Consider the following 16,178-nt stretch of genomic DNA (forward strand, 5'->3'; position numbering starts at 1 on the left):
GCAATTGGATTGGAGCAGAAGCTGTGTTCCACTCACCAGAAGTCTTAAGATCCTGTGGTGGGTGCTGTGGGTAGCTGGCGAGTGTCAGCCGACCCTGCGCCCTAGCTACCCAGGTGCTTTTCTCGAAATCAGTTTTCTCTGTGAAGTCTCACTGAGTACACAAACCACATAAAGGGCGTGCCCAGTGCTCTGCTCGGTCATTACAAAACAGAGTCATATTTTTGGAGACTTTTTATTTTTTGTCTTATTGTGCTTTTTTGGGGCATCCTTTTTAACATTACTAGTCTTTTACTTATGTATTATTGTATTTAATATTTTATTTTTATGGTTTCCATATGTCTGTGTATACCTGACTACCTATGAGTTTCTTGTGCATTTTCTATCTTTGTTGTTTTTGTTGTTGTATGTTGTTCTTCGGTTGGATGGTTTTATTCTAGGTAGTTTGTTTGTTTCCTAAAGAGATAGAGAAGCCTTGGGTGAGTTGGGAAGTGGGGAGAATCTGGGAGGAGATGAGGGAAAGAAAACCAGAATTATAATATATTATATGAAATGAATTTACTTTTTAATAAAAAATTAAATCTCATTTTCTAATATAGCCAGAAAATACTTCAACCTGATATATAGGCTTACAGGCAATTCTGCTAGATTCCTCCTAGGAATCTAGCAATGGCTTACTTCATCATCTGATGCCATTAGGAGCTTCCAGTTGCAGGTGGTATACCTGACAGAGTATAAAAGCATTGCTTGCTACCAATCTCTCTTTCTCTTTCTCTCGTCCTCTCTTTTCTTCTTGACTCTCCAGTCTTCCTGGCCAGCCTCTCTCTCCCCCTTTCTGTCCTCCTTTCTGTCTTTTTCTGTCATCCTTCTCTACCCTCATAGCTCTGTCCCCCTCTGTCTGCCTCTATCATTTCTCTCCTTTCCTTTCCCCTAAATAAACCGTTATACCAGGTTGAGCATGTGGCATGATTTCTCAGGGAGTAACTTGTCATGAGCCCGCCAGGTACCCCACATACACACCACATTATATTTTATAAGACCCAGGACAACTTCCAATACCAGATAAAACATATGCATATTTCTTTTGAAATACAAAGTCTCATAAATGCAGTCAAAACATTTGGGGCCACAAAAAGGGAAAGAAGAGTTTATTGTTTATTTTGTGGTGCTATTGAATTCTATGTGTACAAGTTACAGTGGATAAAAAATCCTGGCGGATTTATCTTACCCACTGTCCCCTCCCAGATGGTTGCTGAGGAGGAATATTAATTACTATAACAAGGAGTCCTTCGTAAGTTCAAGGAAGTAAATAATTCTTAGAATAAAGAAATAACATTTATTATTAAATGAAAAATATGTAACTATAGAAAAAGCTTATTTTAAAATATGCTTACATGTTTATAAATTAAATATAATAGATTAGATATACTGTGTTTTACATTTAAATTCTTTAAATTTATTTAAAAATCAACTAGAATCTACTAATAAAGCTTTAGGAAGATATTTCTCTCCCTCCTATTTCTACAAAATATTTTACAATAATGTTTTGAGATCTGGCAGTTTAGGTCAATTAATTCAAACTGCTACCTTATTTAAAGCAAAGGAAGAATTTAAGCATAATTATTAATTTAGGCATAATCATTTTCCTGCCTCTGGTCCATGGAAGTCTAGCCAATGTAAAGAATAATAATAATAACTATATATATCACATCTTCAAACATAAAAGTGAGACAGCTAAAATCCCTGATGTCAATTTTCTGGTATAGAAGAATTTCCACGTGTTCCAGTTCCACAATATTTCACTGATTATAATCCTTGTTTTTGTTCATGAATGATTAAACATTTAATACTGAAGAAAACATTTCTCTATTAATGTAAGTATGATGATTATACCAATGTAATTTATTTAACCGTGAGATCTCTTTTCTCTCATAGGCATTAATATATAGCTGTTTGAAATATTATAAGAGAATGCTTTATTGTTACTGAAGAAAAATTATAAAAATATAAACTAAACATGACAGAAAACTTAATAGAATAAAATCTACTGAAAGCTCACAATTACAAATTATTATTCACAGTGAGGGCAATATATTAAAGCCAGGAAAGCCAATAAAATTATTAAAATGCAAAACAGAAGTCATGAGTTTCTAGCAGTGAATACATTTATTCAATGTGTGGACACTGGGTGGCTGTTAAACATTTTAATTGAATATTCCTATCATCAGAGTTCTTAACAAGTATATATATATATATATATATATATATATATATATATATCACAGTACATTACATATAATAAGTGACCTCTGACACATTTTATACTAAGACAATATTGGCAGATAAACTATCATAATGAAGAACGTTCCTCTCATTTCTGTGAGCCATCCAACCCATGTGACCACCATGTGCTTTGGAGTTCAGACATGAAATACTTCCACTAGGCATAAGAGTGAAATGTAAGCCTGACCTGCATGGGACTTACCTTTAAAGTTTATGTGCACATTTATTTTGATGTGGCTCTGTGAACTCCTTATAAAATGTTAAGATTTATGTATAACATTCAGCACACTACTTATATTTTCTTATATAAAGACCTCTGTTACAGACAGGGTTGGCTATCATGGGACATTGATCCAGAGGAGAAAAGTTAACTTTCCTTGTGACGTTGCTGTATTCAAGTGGTAAAGTTGGTCCTCATCACAGTGCATCTTTCTAAATATTATTTCATGTTTGTAAAATCAGTCACATCCTTTGATATTGAATTCTGTGTTAAATTAGGCAGCACTTGTAGAGCCTGGTTGCTGTGAACAACTCAAAATACCCCTTGTTTCATTGCAGAGAGATTGCATTCATCAGTGAGTCAGAGACTTGCAAACCTTTTCAGCTGTGCTACCACGAAGGGCAGGGTGGAAAGCGAGCAGTCAAAATAAAACCCTCCATTATTTCACAGATGAATTTGGCCTTTCCGTGAAAAAGAAATCTTCAGAAATGTGGATATTTATTAATTCTTTGAAAATTCCTCCTTTTTAGATTATCTATTAAGCATCTATCAAACTTGTTTATTATAAGAAATATTTCTCTATTTTTTATTTATTTTTATTAATCATTTTATTTGTTTACATTTCAAATGATGCCCTCCATCCCAGTTACACCTACACAACCCCCCATCACATCCCCCTTCTCCCCTCTCCCCTTTGTCTCCATAAGGGTGCTCCTCCACCCTCTCACCAACTCCTGCCCCACTGCTCCAGCATCCCTCCAGGCTGGGGCACCAAGCCTCCAGAGAACCAAGTGCCTCCCCTCCCATTGTTGCTAGACAAGATCATCCTCTGCTATAAATATATTTGGAGTCATGAATCCCTCAATGTACACTCATTAGTGAGTGGTCCAATCCCCTGGTGCTCCAGGTGGTCTAGTCAGTCCTCTTCAGCTTCTCCAAAATCTCTTCATCTCCTTACTCACTCTACTTCATACTTTCTCTCTCTCTCCACCTCTCTTTCTCTCTCTATCACTTTCTCTCCCTATCTCCACTGAGTCTCATTTATGTTGGTTAAAGAATTCTTTGTATTGGGCTTGACATGGATTGTGGTCTATACACCAAATATCACACTATTGAGATAGTAAACTTTTCTTCCCCAGTAACAATCAAACTATAATAGTTCCCCAGGAAGGGGACATCAGGGCCAAGTCCCTTTCTCCAGGTTGGAATTATATCTAGTTTAAACTCATGCAGATCTTATCAAATTGTCACAATCACTGTTAGTCCCACTGTGCATCTGCCATATTGTATCTTGAAAACACTCTTTTCCATTTCTGTCTCTGACAGTGTTTCTACTCCTTCTTCCAAATACATTCCTGAACCTTTAATGGGTGGAGTGGGCATCACATTAGGACAAGCCCTGCAAAGTCCTGCTCTGTACATCTTGACTAGTTGTCGGTCCCTGTACTAATTGTCATTTGCTATGAGATCTTCTCTGATAATGGTTGAACAAGCACTGATCTACAGGTATAGGAATAAATCACTAGGAGTCATTTTGTTGCTATATCCACTTAGCAAAGTGAAAGTAGTAGATATTCACAAAGATTTATGACCCACTTAGCCACAGCTTTTGGGCCTCATTGACAATGTCATATATAGGCCTATTATCTATATTCTGGTTCTCCTTCCTTGAAAGATTCCCCCTTCTCTCTCTTTCATTAGAAACTTTTAATAAAACAACTGTTTAATTATTTGAATTAGCTATGCATGCACATGATTTATGTTTACAAGAGGTCTAACATGAGGGCATTCCCTGAGAAGGCCAGAAGGTATCAAATTCCCCTGAAGCCATTAGGTTCTAGAGGTTGTGAGCCTTCCAACATGGGTGTGGCGAGTGGATCTCAAGTATTTTATAAACTTTCCTTCCAAAGAAAACCAAAGTTTTGAGTGTCTCAACCTAAGTCAGTTCCTTCCCTAATTCTCTCAACATGATTGTCCTAAGATTAGGCTAATGGTATAGAGTACCAAGCTTTCAGGCTTCTATCACATATGGTGATGTTTTCATGTGTAACATATTGCCCAAGGCTTTCTTAGAATTGCATCTTCTGACACTGTAGTAATGCTGAAAATTTCACTACAGTAATATTTATTCAGTAAAATATTAAAGCATGGCATTATTTGTCCTAAAAAGTGAAAGCCTTCTTTACTACGATCTTTGCAAAGAAGAATAAAGGCTTTGTGGTTTTATGAAGTCACTGTATCATTATGATGTGTTTTAAATTTTGTATGGCCTAGCTTTGTTTTATAGATTCTGTTTTAATTTTTTGCTAAAGGGGATCCAATCTGAACTTCGGTCACATTGGAAAAATGCATCCTTAAGAAAGGTTGAGTGGCCTTGCCTTAGAGGTTTATTAGAAGTAATTCAATTATGTATGAGTGAGAGTAAGCCAGAACTCAAGGGACTGCAGGTTGAGAGAGCAGTGAATTCCTCTTGGCTAGAACTTTAGCTGTCTTGGAAGTGGTGATTTTATATAGGCATACTTCTTTGGACTTCTGAGTTTTTATAAATCTTATAAAAAGTTCCTCAACCACTGAGGTACTATTAGCATTTGGAGAAGAACTAGAGAGTTGTTGGTAAAAGGACATCTCTATCTTAGAAGTAAAATATCCTAGATGAGGTTGCTGTGAGTGAGTGGGTACTGAGAAAGTAGGGTGAGCATTTGGATAGCCCCTGAATAGACTGACTCTGCCTCTCAAAGTAGAGCTTTGTCTGAGAAAATTGGAAGAAAATATATTGTTTCAGCACAGATGTTCAAGAGATCTAAAGGTACAAAGAATACGGAGCTTCTGAAAAGGATAGAGAGTTTCAGAGAGTAGATTTCTATTTTTCATGTGACCTAAATTCTCTGTTTTCCCCTCATAAATCTTTGCTAAAATCTACATTATTCACTAGTACTTTGCAAAATAGTTTTTTTTTTCTTTTTATGTCATAGAAGCGTTATTTCAGTGTTAGAGTAAAAATAGACACTGCCTCCAGAACTACAACCATGGCTGAGTTAAATGTAGCACAAAATACTGAAGTTGATAAAAAGCAGCATAGATGAATCATGAGAATAAAACTCTGGATGTGAGGAAGAGCTATGAGCTGGAAAGTCTCCGAGGCTGCACAATAATATTAGGAGCTTTTCCTAATAACTCTCCCTGACGCAGTGTATAGGGTAGTGAAAACTGCTAGTAGCTCTCCTGAGAAGACTGCAGATGGGTCAAGAAACAGAAGCGTAACAGAAACAAGACGGCTACACTGGCCCCTTCAACTTCACCAAAAACAGACAGGGTTCTGGAACTAGAGATCCCTAACCTCTTTTGCTTTCAGAGAATTTTCTGGAAATAATTCCTAGTTGTAAATTCTCTCTCTGACTCTTTGAACTGGTTTTTTTTTTGTTTGTTTGTTTGTTTTTTGTTTTGTTTTTTTGCTGACCATGAAATGTATTTAGTAGATTCTTTGAAACAACTCTTTGGAATGTAAATATCAATATATACAGCACCCTCATCTCTGTCTCTATGGAGTAGGAAACTAACTGTAATGGGTATCAATTAGCAAACACTTGGCCTAATCCCAGGAAAACACATGTACACAGTAGAATTAATGTGCTCTAGAAATCCCATTGATCAGTCTCCTAATCTTGTCTCGTACTTTTCTACAGACACTAGGCATATTGAGAACTCTTTCCTTGTGTTTCAGCTGAACTCAAGACTTGGTCTATCTTCTTTCTCATGATGCTCCCAATAATAAACACAAAATCATATTGTCTACTTGTCTCTCCCACTATACTTGTTTTCTTTAATAATGGGCAATTAGATCTGGAGGAAAACCATGAACTGACCTGTAGAATATATGCCTTAACATAAATGAGAAAATAACCACTTACCATCAAGGATTCTTTTCTTTATTCTTTGATGAAATCTGGATAATAGACCTTTTCTAGGAGTTATCAGTTAAAAAAACATTTGATTCCATTAAGAATTCTGAAACTGTAGGACATGGATGCATTTCTCAGTACTTCATAATGAATCCAAATTTATCGGCTCATGATTTTTGAAGGGTAGAAATTTCAACTCAAAGGTATGATAATCTGCCAAGGGCCTTCTAAAAGAATCATCCCAAAGCAAAAATAGAAGGAAGTGGGCAGTAGGGGTGCAGATCCCAAGATTCCCTTTTGTAAGAAGCAGTTTATTCATAGATTTAATGTTGTCCCACCATGTTTATATCCACCTTATTTGTAATAGCCGGAAGTTGGAAATACAACCCAGACAGATGTCCCTCAATGGAAGAATGGATACAGAAAACGTGGTTCATTTACCCAGTGGAATACTATGTAACTATTAAAGACAATGATTTCATGAAATTCTTAGGTAACTGGACAGAACTAGAAAATATCATTCTGAGTGAGCTCAGTCACAAAAGAACACACATAGTATGTTCTCACTGAGAAGTGGATATTACACACAATACAACTCACAGACCATATGAAGCTCAAGAAGAAGGAAGACAAAAGTATGGATGTCCTACTTAGAAGGGGAAACAAAATTGTCACAGGAGGTAGAGGGAAATTTACTTTCTTAATCTATCCTTAAATGTTATTCATGCATTTAGAAATCCTTTTATGAATCTGAGGTTTTAGAAGACACCAAATGGTAACTTTTGTGTTCACAACTTACTCAAATCAAAGCTCATAGAGAAAAACTTATTGTGATGTGTCTTTGGGACTTTGGAAAACACTTACTGTGTGATGTCCTAACTGATATAGTGAATTCATATTTTGGTGAGTACAAAACTAAAACTACAAGCTGAAGATAGAAGTGAGGTTAACAAACCTCCCCTCAGCAAGTTACAAAAGTTGATGGCTATTTCCAATGTAATATTATCCCCGAAAAAAAAGAAACACATGTTAGTTAATGAGAGAAGCCTGTGTATAATAATCTAGCAGAGGAAGTTACTGGGTTTGGAGGCACTTTTCTGAGCACACTCAACTGAAGGCTCACATTTCTGAGTATGCTCTGTTTGAGATCACACTTCATTGAGAAAAGAGGGTAATCCATTTGGAAGCATACTTACTTCAACATCATAGAACCAATGTTTGAAAGAATTAGAGAGCAATGTGGTTCCTTCTGGACGTGCTCTTTTAAGCATTAGATAAACTAAGCTTAATCTGACTTTCTAAAGGAGTGAATCTGTGACTCAGACACTTTAGCTACAAATTCCTCAACAATTCTCCAACGAGTTTTCACTGAAGCAAGAGAGAACATGTATTGACAGGCTTTTAATTTAAGCAGTTGCATTCTCCCCTGAAATGTAGCTGTTTGTCTCTAAAAGTACATAACCTACTTATAGCAGCTAACCATGTGTATTATTGTTTGCTCAAGATTTTGTTTATTCATGGGACTTTTCAGGCAAATGCAACTCAAAAGATTACAAGTGTTTCTTCCATCAGCCCTCTTCAGTGCCCACATTCAGAGATATTCAGGCATAGGAACAAAGGGACAGTCATTAGAACCTGTCCAGTCCTTCCCTCTTAGGATATGGGAAGACTCAGTCACTAGAGAGCACTTCCTAAATTTGCTGAGAACTTATCTGTACATAAAAATGAAAGCTTAAAAGAGTAATTTATTTTTCTCAATGGTTGCCTTAATAAAACACAATGTTAGTAGCTCCTGGAAATTTTACCTCTTGAAAATTTCCCTGGTTCCTCACACACGCCTACCAATGCTTCATCAGAATTAGCACTATGCTATTGCTACCTCCTTCTCAACACATCTGTGTTGTCCCAAAGTGCCATCAAGTAATGTTCTAGGTACTTAGAGACCTTGGAGAATAGCATGTGGCAAAAGCAGGTGGAGACCAGGAATTCTTTCTTGGGCCCTGCTTCATGCAGGGGTCTCATTGAATTATTGTTTCTACTTCAGAGTCACTGGCCAAGTGACAGATAACCCAGTACTGCCAAGATAGATAGAGAGGTTTGTTTTCAGATAGTTTCTTGCCTCTGGTTGATTAGGTTTTTCTTGGTGACTTCTCATTTTTCATATAGCAACTATACTGCAAAATCTGTCCTACTTTTAATGAGACACACCTAATTCTTATGGGTTCTTAGAAGCAACCTCTGACATCAAAACTCATACTACGGCATTTCTACCAGCTCCAATGAATATGAAGCACCAATCCCTTTATTTTCATTATTGATCCATTTTTTAAATTGATCTGCTAATTTGCACTAATTTAAATATTTTTATTATTTTATTATTCAAGTTTTTGCATTGACTACTCAACTTTATTATTTCAACTTCAAATTAAAATATTCTTAAACTCCTCAATACCAGTGAGACACAAAAATGTGAGCATTAGAAATCATAGACATGACAAATAATAATACTGTGGTGGTAAAATGAAGGACTTTTCTTTTTTATTAGATATTCTTTTTATTTAGATCACTTCAAATGCTATCTCATTTCCTAGTCTCCCCTCCAAAAATCCCCTATCTCCTACCCTTGAACCTGCTCCCAATCCACCTACTTCCATACCTGGCCTAGCATTCCCCTATGCTGCAGCATAGAGCCTTCACAAGACCATTGATGACCTACTAGGCTATCCTCTGCTACATATACAGCTAGTGTCACAAGTTCCGTCATATGTTTTCTTTGATTGGTGGGTTAGTTCCAAGGAGTTCTGGGGGTACTGGTTAGTTCATATTGATGTTTCTCCTATGGGACTTCAGAACCCTTTAGCTCCTTGGGTACTTTCTCTAGCTCCTTCATTGGGGACCTTGTGCTTCGTCTAGTGGATGACTGTGAGCATCCACTTCTGTATTTTCCAGGCATTGGCAGAGCCTCCCATGAGACAGCTATATCAGGCTCCTGTCAATAGTCTCCTGTTGGCATCTGCCTAGTGCCTGGGTTTGGTGGTTGTTTGTGGGATGGATCCTCAAGTGAAGCAGTATCTGGATGGTCATTCCTTCAGGCTCTGCTCCAAACTTTGTCTCTCTAAATCTTTCCATGGGCATTTTTTTTAATATTTTTTATTACATCTTTTCCTCAATTACATTTCCAATACTATTCCAAAAGTCCCCCATACCCTCCCCCCAACTTCCCTACCCACCCATTCCCATTTTTTTGGCCCTGGCATTCCCCTGTACTGGGGCATATAAAGTTTGCATGTCCAATGGGCCTCTCTTTCCAGTGATGGCCAACTAGGCCATCTTTTGATACATATGCAGATAGAGTCAAGAGCTCCGGGGTACTGGTTAGTTCATCATGTTGTTCCACCCATAGGGTTGCAGATCCCTTCAGCTCCTTGGGTACTTTCTCCAGCTCCTCGATTGGGGGCCCTGTGATCCACCCACTAGCTGACTGTGAGCATCCACTTCTGTGTTTGCCAGGCCCCGGCATAGTCTCACAAGAGACAGCTATATCTGGGTCCTTTCAGCAAAATCTTGCTAGTGTGTGCAATGGTGTCAGCGTTTGGAAGCTGATTATGGGGTGGATACGGCAGTCTCTAGATGGTCCATCCTTTCGTTATAGCTCCAACCTTTGTCTCTGTAACTCCATGAGTATTTTGTTTCACCTTCTAAAGAGAATTCTGAGCTTCTGGGATAATATCCACTTATAAGTGAGTGCATATCATGTGTGTTCTTTTGTGATTGATTGGGTTACCTCCCTCAAGATGATATTCTCCAGATCTATGCATTTGTCTAAGAATTTCATAAATTCATTGTTTTTAATAGCTGTGTAGTACTCCATTCTTCAAATGCGCCACATTTTCTGTATCCATTCCTCTGTTGAGGGACATCTGGGTTCTTTCCAGCTTCTGGCTGCTATGAACATAGTGGAGAATATATCCTTATTACATGATGGAGCATCTTCTGGGTATATGCCCAGGAGTTACCACTAGTTACCATAGCTCCAGTAGAACTATGTCCAGTTTTCTGAGGAACGGCCAAACTGATTTCCAGAGTGGGTAAAACAGCTTGCAGTCTCACCAGCAATGGAGAAATGTTCCTCTTTCTCCATATCCTTGAGAGCATCTGCTGTCATCTGAGTTTTTGATCTTAGCCAGTCTGACTGGTATGAGGTGGAATCTCAGGGTTGTTTTGATTTGCATTTCCCTGACAAGGATGTTAAATTTTTTTTTTTTTTTTTTAGGTACTTCTCAGCCATTCAGTATTCTTCAGAGGAGAATTCTTTGTTTTGCTCTGTACCCCATTTTTAATAGGGTTAACTAGTTTTCTGGTGTCCAACTTCTTGAGTTCTTTATATATTTGATATTAACCCCTGATCAGATTTGGGGTTAATAATTTGGGACAAATAGTCTAAAATCTTGATTTTACCTGGCAGGGAATTAGTGAAAAGTTTGTTTGGAAACTCAGTATTCTTTCTTTTGGCACTCTTTCTGAGGAAGTTGAAAACAGCCTGTAGAGTATCAGCTGCCTTATACACATGTAGTAGGTTCCAGAATTGTTCTGTTTTCTAGTGAAGACTGGGATACTTTCTACTTATCACAATAAAACATGTTTTCAATATAATTTAGGCAACAAAGCTTGCTTTTGAAAACTCTAAATTTTAATTTTACTCATTTATTTTCTAGAAATATCTAGAATCAGAAAATTCAAGAGTGTAGTCACTTATACTGAGATAAATGTTTTGGTCAAAACTCATTAAATATGTTTCTTAAATATATACAAAAGGTTATTTTTCAAATGGCAAATACACTCATATACTCTTTCACAGAACTTCAGAAAATCAGAGATCTCTTAACAAAAGATTGCTTTAAAAATATTTTGTTTTTTAAAAAGTCCCAGGTACCAGCTCTGGGCCACCTTGGGTGCAAACTCAGCAGATGATCCCATGGTACCCAGAGGACTCTCCATGCCACAGGTGCCCTAGCACGCCCAGGTTCTTAGGATCACTGGTGAGTGGAGCACAGCATCTCTTCAAAAACAATCGTGAGGTGCCTGTGACAGCAAAGAAAGGACAGAGGAGCCCGTCCTGACAAGCTGCTCGGGTTTCCTTTTGGTTGGTGCTGGTACACCTTGGTTTTGAACACAGCAGACAGCTCCATATTCACCAGAGGAGACACCAATTCCAGGCGCTGTAACACACCCAGGATCTTAGGATTCCAGAATTCCAGGATACAAGGAGTTTGGACACACGAGGATCTCAGGGTCTCAGAGGAAGCATGAATGCCAAGAACTCTGACATATTGAGAATCTCAGGTTCACAGGATCCCGGAGTCACAGACCCTGATATAGCTGTCTTTTGTGAGACTATGCCGGGGCCTGGCAAACACAGAAGTGGATGCTCACAGTCAGCTATCGGATGGAACACAGGGCCCCCAAAGGAGGAGTGAGAGAAAGTACTCAAGATGCTAAAGGGGTCTGCAACCCTATAGGTGGAACAACAATATGAACTAACCAGTACCCCCGGAGCTTGTGTCTCTAGCTGCATATGTATCAGAAGATGGCCTAGTGGGCCATTATTGGGAAGAGAGGCCCCTTGGTCTTGCAAACTTTATATGTCTCAGTACAGGGGAACACCGGGGCCAAGAATTGGGAGTGGGGGGGTAGGGGAGTGGGGGTGGAGCGTCTGGGGGACTTTTGGGATAGCATTTGAAATGTAAATGAAGAAAATACCTAATTAAAAAAATAAATTAAAAAATGCTTATCTTGCCAAAAGCAATCTATAGATTCAATGCAATCCCCATCAAAATTCTAAATCAATTCACAGAGGTAGATAGAGCAATCGGCAAATTCATCTGGAATAACAAAAAAACCTAGGATAGCACAAAATATTCTCAACAGTAAAAGAACTTCTGGTGGAATCCCAATCCCTAACCTCAATCTGTACTACAGAGCAATTGTGACAAAAACTGCATTTTACTGGTACAGTGACAGACAGGTAGATCAATGGAACAGAATTGAAGACCCAGAAATGAACCCACACCCTTATGGTTACTTGATCTTTGAAAAAGGAGGTAAAACCATCCAGTAGAAAGAAGACAGCATCTTCAACAAATGGTGCTGCCTCAACTGGTGGTTAGCATGTAGAAAAATGCAAATTGATCCATTCTTATCTTTTTGTACAAAGCTCAAGTCTAAGTGGATCAAAGAACTCCACATAAAACCAGAGACACTGAAACTTATACAGGAGAAGGTGGGGAAGAGCCTCAAAGATATGTGCATATGGGAAATATTCCTGAACAGAACATCAATGACTTGTGTTGTAAGATCAAGAATCAACAAATGAGACCTCATAAAACTGCAAAGCTTCTGTAAGGTAAAGGACACTGTCAATAGGACAAAATGGCAACCAACAGATTGGGAAATGATCTTTACAAATCCTAAAACTGATAGAGGGCTAATATTCAATATGTACAAAGAACTCAAGAAGTTGGATACCAGAAAAGTAATTAACCCTATTAAAAATGGGGTACAGAGCAAAACAAAGAATTCTCAGCTGAAGAATAACGAATGGCTGAGAAGTACCTAAAAAAAAAAATGTTTAGCATCCTTGTCAGGGAAAAGCAAATCAAAACAACCCTGAGATTCCACCTCATACTAGTCAGACTGGCTAAGATAAAAAACTCAGATGACAGCAGATGCTCTTGAGGATATGAAGAAAGAGAAACATTCCTCCATTGCTGGTGGGATTCCACGCTGGAACAACCACTCTGGAAATGAGTTTGGCAGTTTCTCAGAAAATTGGACATACTACTACCAGACAATCCAGCAATACCACTTCTGGGCATATACCCAGAATATGCTCCAACATGTAATAAGGACACATGCTCCACTATGTTCATAGCAGCCTTATTTGTAATAGTCAGGAGCTGGAAAAAACCCAGATGTCCCTCAACATAGGAATGGATGCAGAAAATATGGGACACTTACACAATGGAGTACTCCTCAGTTATTAAAAACAATGAATTTATGAAAATCTTAAGGAAATCGATGGATCTGGAGGACATCCTAAATGAGGTAACCCAATCACAAAAGAACAGGCATGATATGTACTTACTGATAAGTGAATATTAGCCCAGAAGTTCAGAATACCCAAGGTACAATTTGCAAAACACATGACACTCAAGAAGAAGGAAGACCAAAGTGTGAGTACTTCAATCCTTCTTAGAAGGGAGAACAAAATACCCATGGAAGGAACTACTGGGACAGAATTTGGAGCAAAGACTTAAGAAATGACCCCCAGACACTATTGAGGATGCCACCAAAGCTTGCTGACAGGAGCCTGATAAAGCTGTCTACTGAGAGGCTCTGCCAGTGCCTGACAAATACAGAAGTGGGTACTCACAGCCATCCTTTGGACAATGCACAGGGTCCCCAATGAAGAAACTAGAGAAAGTACCCAAGGGACTGAAGGGGTTTACAGCCCCATAGGAGGAACAACAATATGAACTAACCAATACTCCCAGTGCTACCAGGACTAAACCACTAATCAAAGAAAACACATGGTGAGACTCATGGCTCTAGCTGCATATGTAGCAGAGGATGACCTAGTTGATCATCAATGGAAGAAGAGGCCTTTGGTCCTGTGAATATTCTATGCCCCAGTATAGGGGAATGCCAGGGCCAGGAAGCAGGAGTGGGTGGTTGGTAAGCAGGTGAAGAGTAGAGGGGATAGGGGATTTTCTGAGGGGAAACTAGGAAAGGGGATAACAGTTGAAATGTAAATAAAGAAAATGTCTTTAAAAAAAGTAAAATAAAATAAAAAAGAAATCCTGAAGTAAACATAAAATAAAATTTTGTATCTTGGGAGGGTTTTGAAATGCTTCTAGTTTAAGGACATTTCCTTGGTGTGTCACTAAGACCTGCTTTTGTTTAATAGTACTGAAGTACCTACATAACTTCATTTAATCCTCACAACAAGGCATGCAGGTAGGATTACACAGTAAGCTGTCATATGGCAAAGTTAGACTAGAACTGGACCCCCTGGTTTCAATGTCTGTGTTCCTGCCACTATGTGCTTTGAGTAAGAATTTACCCTCACCTTTCTAAGAGCCAATGACCATAATTCAACTGTCAAAACTATCAAGTGATTAGACATGAGTCTTCATAATAAAGTACAAATTTAGGCATGGAAAAAGAATAATTCTGCCTAAGAGCCTTTGCTGAAGTTAGCCTGCTGAAATAACACCTAAGCTCACTAATAATAAATAAAATACTTCAAATAAAATCTGAAATGTGGGACTGACACTGAGCCAACTTCAATATAGCTTTTGTTACGTCATTTAATTCTTCCTGCAGTTGTTTTAAAGGAAAAATAAGTAAATACCTTGAATAAATATTTTTCTGTTTTAGAAATTTATTACTAATCCATTCTTTTTTCATGGTGGAGATTTTAAAACATCATACTATCATACTCTGCAGCACAGTTGAGACCTTACAGTCCATTTTCCCCAGTAGTTAGAAGAAGTGTAACTCTGGTTCATATAGATGCCATATTGCTGTCGGGAATAAGAGAAGGTAAAATCGTTGGACTGAAATGAAAAGAACACTTTGATACTTATCTTCTTTCCTCCATAATCCTTCAGAATTAGGATGCAGTCTAGACTATTTTTATTGAAAAGCAGATGATGATTTTAAATAAGAGATTAAATTTTCCTACAACAAGTTGGTTTTGTCCAAACTCTTCCTTGGAGTTTTCATCTAGAACACAGTATCATTATTTACCCTGTCTCTTTGAAACACACATAAATTGTTCCCAAAATCTAGATGAAGGCTTTTGCTGGCTTATGACCTGGAAATGTCTTCCTCGGGGACCTTGAAGCCATGCCATTGAATTTTCAGCCTATAAAAGGAAAACATACAATCCCTGTCTCCATGTTTGTGGAAAGGCAAGAACTACCTTCTTTGGGCATTGAACAACTCCCCATTTTCATAAAGATGAACACTATGAACATTTTTATTATATCGATTCAGAAACACAAGTAGCTACTCCAATCCCAGCTGAGTGTTAGGTAAGCTAGTTTTAATAAATGTTCTACTTGAATCCTCTTACTTGAAAGCCTTTTATCACTGAAAATACGCACAAATGGGTTGGGTCTTGTTTGCTGACAACTTTTGCTGTGTCTTTACAACTTCATACAATTTCCCAAGGTGCAAATATTTAATGCTTGTTTCATGGTAAACTTTTCTTTCGTGACCTGAAACATTTACAGAGAAGTTTTGCTGGATAGTATGAAGACTATTTTAAAAAATTGATCTCTTCATCATTTGAGATAAAGTAGAAATGGATACCACATTTTCTTAACGTACTAGCTAGACAGCAAGTTCCCTACAGTTCAGCATTTTCTTTACTGAATGACTTCATGGCCTCTGGCAAGTTAGTAAATCTACCTACCTGCTAACATCCAGAGATTTCACTCATGCTTTACCTCATGAAGAAGTAAAAATTAACGGCAAAGAACTGTGGCTATTCAAGCCTTCCTCTATACTGTTTTTTTATCTCATTAAATTATATGACCTTTAAGACTACACTGATAGAGCCAGTCCCACAACACCCAGAGGAAGATCCACTCCCAGACTCTCTAACACTCCCAGGATTAGAGGATCAGAGGATCAGAGATAAGGAGGATACAACATCTTCCCCAACACCAGGAGTAACTTGGAGCAGTGGGACCCAGGCACCCAAGAACTCC

This window comes from Mus caroli, chromosome 18, assembly GCF_900094665.2.
Source record: "Mus caroli chromosome 18, CAROLI_EIJ_v1.1, whole genome shotgun sequence".
Classification (NCBI taxonomy): Eukaryota; Metazoa; Chordata; class Mammalia; order Rodentia; family Muridae; genus Mus; species Mus caroli.